The sequence below is a fragment of the Coturnix japonica genome, chromosome 2, assembly GCF_054131305.1.
Source record: "Coturnix japonica strain WE chromosome 2, WE-NBRP24, whole genome shotgun sequence".
Lineage (NCBI taxonomy): Eukaryota > Metazoa > Chordata > Aves > Galliformes > Phasianidae > Coturnix > Coturnix japonica.
The window spans coordinates 138397550-138408214 of NC_140664.1; the positions used below are offsets into that span (position 1 = coordinate 138397550).

At 38.4% G+C, this 10665-nt stretch overlaps 1 long non-coding RNA gene across 1 annotated transcript; it reads right to left on the reverse strand.

Annotated features, from left to right (window-relative positions):
* Positions 1-7673: 7673 nt before the first annotated feature.
* Positions 7674-10368, reverse strand: LOC107308722 (uncharacterized). The gene is made up of 3 exons (XR_001552880.3): positions 10130-10368; positions 8155-8338; positions 7674-7753 (listed from the first exon to the last, which is right to left on the reverse strand). It is a non-coding gene; the product is annotated as an uncharacterized LOC107308722 (long non-coding RNA).
* Between the last annotated feature and the right edge of the window lie 297 nt (positions 10369-10665).

Genomic DNA, 10665 nt, shown 5'->3' on the forward strand with positions numbered 1-10665 from the left:
CAGAGCCCTAAGCATTAGGTACTCTTTTGAATGTATCCTGGCCTTTTGGGTTTTCTCTTATTCCCTTGGGTCTAGCAGTGAGTCATAGCATGGATGAATCAGACATCCAAGGGGATCTCCACTATCACTGGACACCTATGAAGTCACAGCAGAATCAAACTCTATATCCCTACTGACAATAATGGGGGCATCAACACAATATACAAATGTAGACAAGATTCTGTTCCAAGAGCCCAGAAATATAATATATCTGTTTTTAGCTGGGAAAATATTTTCAGGTTATTAACCTCTTCAGAGTTGTAATGAACAGTTTCCTTCTCAAACAGAAGACTGAGAAAAGGTCACTGTAATTCTGAGGTGATGGCTGCTGTTATTTATTAGTGGGATAGTACGAGAGCATTGAAGATCTTGTTCTGTGTGTTTTGGGCAACGGCTTTCAGATGGTACATTATCCAGAGAATCAATTACAATGAGGGCTGCAAGATTTTTCTTGTCTTCTGAGTACTGAGGAAGGAAATGTAACAGATAAAAAAGTGTTTGAGACAAAGAAGATGCTCAAAGAACATTTGTTATGCTCTTCCAGCCACTTTCTGTTTCTGGCAGTTTCCTTTTTGGCAACTGATCCTGAAGTCTTGTACTTAGCACCAGTACCTAATTCTATTTTCACTTCATCATACCTCACTTTTCTTACTCTGGAGAAACAACTAATCATACTGGTAGGACATTATGACTTGTTATGTCTCTGGTTTTCTGGAGAGCTGGGTTTAATTCTTACCTCTGACATTGATCCATAGCATATTGTTTGATAAATCTTTTGATTTCACCTTTGTTAGTTGAAAAGACTCATTAAGTCTAATTTTCTTTGTGTGCATATAGCTCTTTCTATTCCTGTAAGATCTGTTTACTCTGACATAGGCAAGTTATCTGTCAAAGCCTGAATTACGCATCCTGGGGCCTCTTCATATTCACTGGAGAGAAAGAGACAGTGCAACAGGATGATTTGTCTAAAAATGTTCTCTGTAGGTTTCTACTTCTCTTCAGTGAGAGAATAGGATAAAATGAGATGTATAACTTTTATACATTTACAATTTGGTGCAATTGAATTACGTGCTTGATGCGTAGGACCTTTGACAAAATATTTTAAGTACGTTGTTTATTTAAGTGGAGAGCTCATATGATAAAATTAACTGTAATCAATTATCTTATCAACCTGAATAATTTCATAAAGCTGGGGAAGCATAATAAATGTGAAACTCCTGTTTCTTGTCAACATTATTTTCCATCATCCATGCCCAGTTGATTCAAAAAGAACAGCAGAACACTAAAGTTTCTTTGTGAGGGGTCTTTGCCCCTCACTTCTGAGTTTCTCTCTCTGGCATTTGGTATCATGATCTATAGGATTTTCCAAATCTATCTTCCTTCTAAGGCAGGAGTCTGTATAAAGCAAGAGAAAGAGTTCTACTATAGTCATGACTGTCAAAAGGAAAGATGTACATTCACATTTGCATCTACTCTGGCTAAAACAAAAAGAGAAGGACTTAGATCTCTGCAGGAGATGTTTCAGGGGGTTACAAAGTCATTGCTTATGAAGTCTGTTAGAGAGAAGAATCTCCAGATTGCTTTCTTAGGAGCAGACTGCATAAATATCTAAAATAATTTTTTAAGTAAACAAAGGATACAAACTAGTCTAAACTCAAATTATTATTCCTCCTTTAATGTCCTCAATTACTCAACAATGCAGAGCAAATAAAGTGTCTCTTTTTACACTACTTGGAAGGTGTTTGACAGAGAAATGCTTGGTTTACAGGAGCATTTTTGGTAAATCGTCCTTTTCTCACATTAGTTAATAACACGAGGAAAAGCGTTGCTGTCATTCAGAATATGAACAATCCTTGAGTTTTCCTCTCTGCTCTTGGGCCACTATTACACTGAGGACTGCCTTGTTCCATGAACAGCAGCCTCGAAGATAACAGGTCTAAAATGCGTGGCAGAAGAAAGGTGGAAGGAAGGGTCCTTTCTGACCAGGATACTCTCCACTTGATTAATGGGTAGAGAGATGCCTTGCAATATATTAATGTAAACAGCTGTTGACAATGATACCTATTTTTGACTGAATCTGTAGTTAAGTCCTGATTAGCTACACAGTAAAGAAAGCTAAAATGCTTATCTTTAATATACAAAAGCTCCTAGCTCTTGAAAGAAATTCCCTACACTGATGTTCCATTATGCACTTTAAACTTCTCTGCTCCAGCTCATCTGGATGTTAATTCTTTTCAGTTTCCTTTCTTTCAGCTTTTATTTTCATGCAATTCACTCTGTAGAGAATAAATAGTCCTGGGCTAACCCATCAGGCCATGATGCTCAACTGGCTTGAGAAATGCCCTGTCATTAACGCCTAAAAAGATGCCTTACAAAATCCTGCTAATAGAAGAAGTGAGTAGGTAGGTAAATGATAGAGAGAGAGATGGCTTGCTATGTACAAGACAGAAATTGGTAGATAAATAGATAGATAAGTAGATCTGCTGCTCCTTGATTGTTTCAGATGCCAAGATTAAAAGTCTAATGAACTGATAGTTTAGTGATCTTCCTCTGAGAATCTTAATGGTTATAATAACAGCTGAGGTCAAACTGTCAGCAGTTGCTTGGCAAAAGCAATTAATCTGGTTTGTACCCCTGAGGACAAGGGAAAATAAATAATATATGTTTCTTATGTTGATTGTCCTTTGCAGGTAGACTTTCTCAGCTTCTGAAGTTATCTCAGTATAAGAACAGTGCGCTTCTTTGTTAAAGGGAAATAAAAGCTTAAGGTCGGTGAAAGCTCAGAAGGAAAATGCCTATCATCTGAAAGTGAATGCAATTCATAAACCTGGAGTTCTCTTTATTTCTGCATTTTTACTCTGGCACTTGGATATTCTGTGCATGCTCCACTCTCGTTCACTATAAACTGCACATGTAGGTTAACAATAATTTTGGAAACATCTGTCTCACTGGTTTGGGCAGACAGGTGAGATAGAATTCAACTCATCTAAGAGATAAGTGCCTTTTCCAGGTTACACTTGTAGTATGTTTCTATGGTCAATGGAGATATATAGACACTTTCAAATGTCAGCTCAATCTCCCTTAAGATGTGACTAACAGAGTAAATGAAATATGTGTAGGAAGTTCTGGATATCATTTCATTGCATTTCATTTTAGTCACTATAGAGAACCTACACAACAAGCTTGAATTTGATTTCTAACATCTAAATAGCTAATGTAAGCTAAAAGAACTTCACCTGCTCACTTGCTTGGACTAATCATCATCACTCACTAAGTCCTCTTTTATAAATCTGAAGGCTTCCTGCACATCCTCCTGCTACCACAGCTTTTCTAAAGCCACATCTGAATTTTAAAATGTAATGTAAATGGAAGGTTTAAAACCTGTCCACAGCAACTAGCAGTGTTAACCTAATTGCTATGTAGTGTGATTTATACATCAAAATCTATTTTGCAACTTCAAAAAATCTCTCAACACCTATGCAGCAACTGCAAACAAAGAATATCTTTTAATTCAGGCCTTCTGTCATTTAAGAGGACAGACACTACAATGATACCCTATAGGCCCATGAATTTCATTTAATTCATCTGTAATTTGCATATAATTAAACAGCTTGCCTTCATTGTCCAAGCATTCTCATCAGTGTTTAGGATTATGCTCAGCTCCTTTTACAAAGCTGTATTCTCTTTGCATGAATTTCAAAAGGAATATCACATAGAAGAAGCTTCTGCTGCTTCAGCTTCTGCTCTTTTCTCATTCTCTGACTTTGTTTTTTTGAGCCTCTGTGATGTTTGAAGTCTTCATGCTTTCATTTGCATCCTCCTGAGAAGATCCTACAGAGAGAGACTAGACTGAAGAACTGCTCGTGGCTTCTAACCACCCAGAAAGACATTAAAAATAAAATCATATTTTTCTCAACTGCAACAACAGAGAATCATGTTTCCATAGTAGCAGCAGTGCTACTGGATGAGTCCTCGCAGACCCTATCCAGCCTGCTTGGTAGAGCCCAGTTTTACTGCGTAGCACAGCTGAAGACTGTGAACACCTGCATCATCATTGTACCACAAGTGTCAATAGTCCCCATCAGTATCCTCAGCCTATCTTGGAATGCTGAGTTAAGATCTACCCAGGAGATCAAGAAAAACACCTAAATTGCTGGACGAGAATGATAATCACACCTAGGCTTCAAGGTGGAGTCAGAAAGATCCAAGGAACTAGATATCACACACTCACACTCGCACCTGATGAAACTTGTTCTGCTCTTTCATCTCCCACTAAATGCTTACTCCACCAGGCCTCTAACAGCTGGTCTACTTCTGTCCCCTTGAGAATGGCAGGAATAAGCACTTGGCATTGATCTTATTTTTTAGCGGTAAAACTTAGATCTAAATACAGGCTCCTAAATGGAAGTGTCTATGCTGTATGACGGTGTACTGTTTACGTGGTGAAGTTTTGGTAGTAGAGGGTTGCAGGAGTTGCTTCTGATAGCAGAACAGCTTAGATAGAGACAGCCAGCTGGGGAAGGATGGCATCCCATTAGATGGCCCCCACATGGCAGAGAGACCATAAGAAAAATAGCAAAAATGAAGCATTTTGGACTGACCACAGCTTCCACTGCCTGTTCCTCTGTCTATTGAAGGGAGGTGGTAGAAGAGGATGAGTAGGTAGAAGGTGATTTTAGTTTACTTTCAGTTATTTCTGTTATCAATAGGCAATACATCACATTCATTTCCCAAGACTAGTCAAACATTCCAAAATGAAGTAAAAACCCCTTTTCCAAAATCAATAGTCCATACAAACCACCCTGCTTTCATGGAGGAAGATTTTTTGACACATGCACTGACCTCCCAGAACAGCCAAGAAATCACCAAAGACAATGTTCCAGCCAGCTCTGATGGAAACATATTATTTCATTTTGCTTTCTGCTATTTTCATATTTCACTGCTCAAATATGCAGCTATAAAGACAGACAAGGGTAGTACTGATAGAAATGTAGTACATTACCAAATCCTGAGCAGTCACCTGTGAAGCAAATAGCAGGAAAAAAAAAATAGAGGAATTTAGCTTACTTTTGTCTCAATATGCCATTATGTGACTCACCAAACGTTTCCTTCCATCATACATCAGAAGTCAAGGTACCAATGTTCTGGCAGTTCTCTTGCTGTTCATTGCTTCCTGCTAAAAGCATCAGAATTGTTTTCAAATAGCTGATAAATGCAAGTGTCGAAAGAAAGCAGGGGGAAAGAAAAAGGAAAAATACATATATATAAAAATAGGAAATAGAATATGTAGGCTATGAATTAATCAAGTTAAATTATATTCTCTGGCATGTCTCTGGGAAGAAAGAGAGCTACTGGTGTTCCAGTAGCTGCTACTTTATTAAAAGCTATTCTATTTTTCTACCAAAGCTTTTAAAGCAGAGAGATTGAGATTGAAAGCTGACCAGCCATTAAAAGCTACTTCCTTTTTATCACTGAGCTTTTGGGAAGGAAAACATGAATAAAAAGCTGAGGGATAAGAATGGAGAACACAGGTATTGATGTGTCGTATACAATGCTCAGGTAGAAACAGCAAAGCAAAGCAAATGCCACAAGTCAACAAAACAAATAAGTGCTCATTTAGCTTAAGTACTGGGAAAAAAAAAAAAAAATAAGGAAAACCAAAACTTTGAGATTCTCGGGATAGCTCAAAGAGGGAAGTCATGATCTGATCAGGCATTAAGTGTTTTCATGCTGCTGGTACTGGAGATCTAATGGCTCTCCAACAGTAAGAGGTTTATCCTCCCACTATGAGAACACCATTCCCATAGCAAGCATATCTACAACAAACCAAGAAATAAATAAAAATTTTGACAAGGGATCTCTTTATTTCCACATCAAAATCTTAAGAGCCATTTTTACATTAACAGTGATAAAAATCACACCAAAACCAACCAAAATAACATGCTTTGATTTAACAGAATTCCTCTTCCAAGAAGAGACCTGAGCACATGTGCATCCTTCACAATTCGAGCAGGTCAAGTTGTTTTCTGCAACCAGTGCAGACTTTGATCCAAGGATACGGGATCTATTCAGAAACATTTCAAATATTGCAAAATTGGTAGAAAATGAGTTCATTTGTTGATAAAATATTGGCTTTTCAAAAGCATTTCATCCAGTTTAAGTGACAAAGAGAACAGTATGTCAATGTGTTCAGTGTTTTGGGTTTTGCAGCCTTTTCTGTATCAGAAAAAAAAAAGTGAAAAAAGTTATTTTTTAGTCAGAACTGGAACAATTTTCCTTAAATCCCCTGCAGAAGATATGACAGCTTTGCAATTGGTGGTGGTGACATGCAGAAAATCATTCTATTAACACTCCTCTAAGCACAAAATTTACTCTTTTCTCATTCTTTCTGCTGAGCCCACCCACAAACATACAAAACACTTATTTCAGGCCACATTTCAGGCACACCACAAACCCACAAGTTCCTCACTCAAAAAAAGCATTAAAACACATAAAAATAACATAAATGCACAAGTAGAACAAAATAAACACAGAAAAATTGTAATAAATCTAAAGAAAAAGAAAGTGATTTTGGGACCTGATGCAACAAATGCATCCTCCAGTCACAAGTTGCCCTGTACAGCTTTGAGGTCATTTCCTACCCCTACGAGCAGCTGTATTACTGTAGCATCAAACACAGACCACATCTTAATTCAGTTTCTTTTTGCTTCCTGGCAACTCAGGTGGATTTTACGGCTTCAGTTGGGCTCTACAACCATAGCAATAGTGCTGTTAGTACATGAGATGCTTCCACACCTGCTGCTTGGTGGGATAAACCACAGGAGTGGTTTTCTCTCAGCCACTAGCTCTGATTGATGCATACAAGTGATTCGGCTTTTGCTTTGTCAGCTTTGCCATCTGCTTGCATCTTCATCATCTGCTCAAACTGGAGGAAAAAGCCTCACAGAATCCCTTCTCCTCCCAGGTGCTCCCATCAGGAATGCAAAGAGACTTGGCAGTCCCCAAAGAGATTGTAATGCATTTCTTTTCTTAGAATCACAGAAACACGGAACCATTCAGGTTGGAGAAGACCTCTGAGACCCCCAAGCCCACCCCCACCATGCTCACTGACTGTGTCCCCAAGTGCCACATCCCAATGCATCTGGAACACCTTTAGGGTCAGTGACCCCACCTGTACCAGTGCCTGACCACTCTTGCCAAGAAGAATTTTTTCCTAACATCCAACCTGAACCACTCCTGAAACTTAAGGCCATCACCTCTTGCACTATCGCCATTACCTGGGAGCCAAGTAGCCAGCAGACTTGGGGTGAGCTCAAGATTCAGCCACATCAGAATCCATACTCAACCTATTTAAGGGACGTCCTGGGTTGGGATACTTGCTTCAGGGGCAGCATGGTCTTTCTCTACAAGGTTACCTAATGAAAACACATGATATTTCTCTGAAGGGAGCCCTCCTTGTGCCTTTATGATCATTTCAGAGAACTAAGGCAAGTAGAAAGGGGAAAAATGAGCTGTAATGTCATGGCTGTAGGATGGGTAGTGGAGTCCATTGGTTCTATACTGCATGCAATGAGTCTCATTGGAAAGATTATAATAAAATGCACTGATTGATTAGAACATTTTAACTGATAAGTGTCGAGGGAACTGCAATCTGGTTTCCATGGGATCAGACCTTTGAAGGTCCTGTCTGCCATCTAGTGGAGCTGGGATGTACCTAAAGACAAAAATAAATAGATTATAGATACAGATATGGGAATAGCAGAGAATTTAAATGAAGGTAAAATATCTTTGTCACTTGAGAAAAGGTAAAGTAGCTAAAAGCTTGCATGGACACCAATGAAACTGAGGTCAGAACCACACCATAATTACAGAAAATGGAATATAAGTGAGCACTGAAGTCATCTCACCCTGTCCTCCCTGCCACCTCTATGGAAAAACAGGGAGAGTGAAACTTCTACACTGCCGTATCATCACTATATATTTTATTGTAACATGTTTTTCTGTTTCTTTGCAAAACTGTACGTTATTTTAGTCAATCCAGATGGACAGAAAAACACAAGAAGCAGCAGAATATCATGGGGTGTCTTTTTGCTGCACCCTCTCATCCTTTCTTACCCTTTGGGTTCAGCTATTGGAGATGAATCCCATTCCTAATTTAACGATGTGGTTGCAGCTGTTTGTCCTGGTTGGGGTGATTCCAGCCCAAGGACTAGCCATTGCTCTCTCCTACATCCAAGTGCAGAGTGCTTCTTCCTGTGTCCCAGTACAGCTCTATCAGATTGATGGTCATTGAACAGCTCTGATAGAAGAGAGAGTGGCTGAATTAAAGTGTGTGTGTGTGTGTGTGTGTGTGTGGAGGGTGGGGGGGCGCAGGGGGAGGAATATTTTACATATACAAAACCAGTCTAATTAGGGAAAAGGGAACGTAAAGATGTAGTCCTTCAACCTGGAAGTGGCTTGACAAGAAGAAAGGACAGTACAGGCTGAGCATGGAGCAAGAAATGTCATCACCATCTAGAGAGTTCTGCACACACTGACTTCAGTGCAGACAAAAGAGTGTGCCAAGTTAAGGGAGGGCAATAGGGGAAATAAAAAAATCAGATATATTTCAGCCACTTGTGTAGACAATATTATTTACATTTTCCTACATTGTATACATTATAAATTACACTGACTGCATCTTCTACTGTAACTAAGAAATGTGTTCACTGTCCACTTTAATACAGTGGACGTTTAATCATGTACAAGATTTCACGACAATATTATTGCTGTATAAAATCAGGAATAACCTTCTTCCTTTTAACATACTTTGAAATATTTGCATATATTAAAAATGATAATGTTTGAGCCAAAATATAGTAGAAATAACCATTTCCAGTAGTGTAATATGATATGTAGTATGAGTGTTATATGTTTTTATTTGTTACTGAAGGCCATACTGCAAGTACTAAAAATAATGAAACATTCTTCTTAAATGAAATTCTCTCTTTAAGTGCTTCAGTTTTTAGGTTTCCACAGTGAGTCACCAAATCAGATTCTCCATGCAGAAAGTTCATCATCATTGATGATGGATATACTTTACAGTAGGCAAGATGTGATTAAAAGCTTTATTCTTCGTGGAATAATTTGCAAGACTTTCACTCTAAGGACACCCTGCTCATATCTTAACTTGATAATATGATAGTACAACTCAAGCTGGACAGTGAAGATGCAATTGTCTCTCTTGAAATCAGAGCTAATTTAGATTGCACATCTGACCTCAGTTTTAATTTTCAGACCTCTCCCAATCATCAGGGATCAGTGCTGTTATAGTTAAGTGCCCTTTCATGCCTGTGCTCAGTCCACTGAAGATAGTCAAGGACAGCTCTCTTTCCCTACAAATACATACAGGCAACATTGAGGAGATGAAATATCAGTACTTGGAAGGGTTAAGTGCTTTGGATATTTGTTTAGGTTAATTTTTTACTGGTAGAGTTTTAATTAGAATTATAAATTTCAGTAAATCTTACTAAAAAATATTGGGCTGCATCTGTGTTTTTTTTCTTTGTCAGCTCTTCCCTATAGTTTCCTTTGGCAAGGTTGATGTCCTTATGACTGCAGGATATCCCTTGGTAAGGTGGTGTTTAATGTATTATAGTTTGAATTGTAATTTAAATAAAGCAAAACACTGAAGGAAACATTGAATCATAGAATATCCCTAATTGGAACTGACCCATCAAGTCCAGCACAGTTCTTTCGAATCTGAAATTATTTCATTACAAAACAAACAGTGATTGTTACTTGTATTGATGTTAAATGAAGCCAGAAATCATTCTATCGTGCATCATTTCATTTTTCAATATCAAATGTATGCTGTAAGTCAGAGACACTTTGCCTTTTCTACTGATCTCCAGGTTAATAACAGTCATGTAGAGTTGGGAAGCAATGTAAGACACAAGGCCATTCAGATTCTATTAAAAAAAGAGCATAAAAGGGTGATGGCCTGCTTAAGAAAGGATAACAAAAATTCAAGGGCAAGGCGGGTGGACAAGAGCCTCACAGGACATATTATCTGAACATATAATGTTGAAGAAACCACTCAAGTACTCACCAACGGGGAAGATTTCATTAAAACAAAACAAAAATACACATGGAAGATGTAGTCTTCAGTGAAGTCGTCCTGTCAAAAATAGTGATTATTTTTGGCAGGTGCCTTTGAGGGTAGAAAGAGAAAAGATAATCGGCACCATGCAATCGGTTGTGATACAACATGAGAGCCAAGTCCAAATGATTTCAGTTATTTGGCAGTGGCAGAAATGGAGCATGTTTCTGCTTGCTGCAGCCTGCAGTGCTATTAGCTTAGACAGCATGCCCAGGAGTGCCCATTTACTTCTGTCTTTACTCATTGCAGAGTAAACCCTGCAGCAATTTCCACACCCTGAGCCTGACTTTCTCACTCCAGGTCAATTTTTCATTGTTCTGGCCCTACTCCAAGCAAAACGAAATCATACTAAGCACTGTTTACTCTTCAAAGGTCAACAAGTTTCTGTTACTCACATTTTTCATACCTATTTTACAAAAGTTTTCACGTGACAGACAGGAATGTGCTGAAACATAAACTTATGCAATAGATGTGCACATATTCCT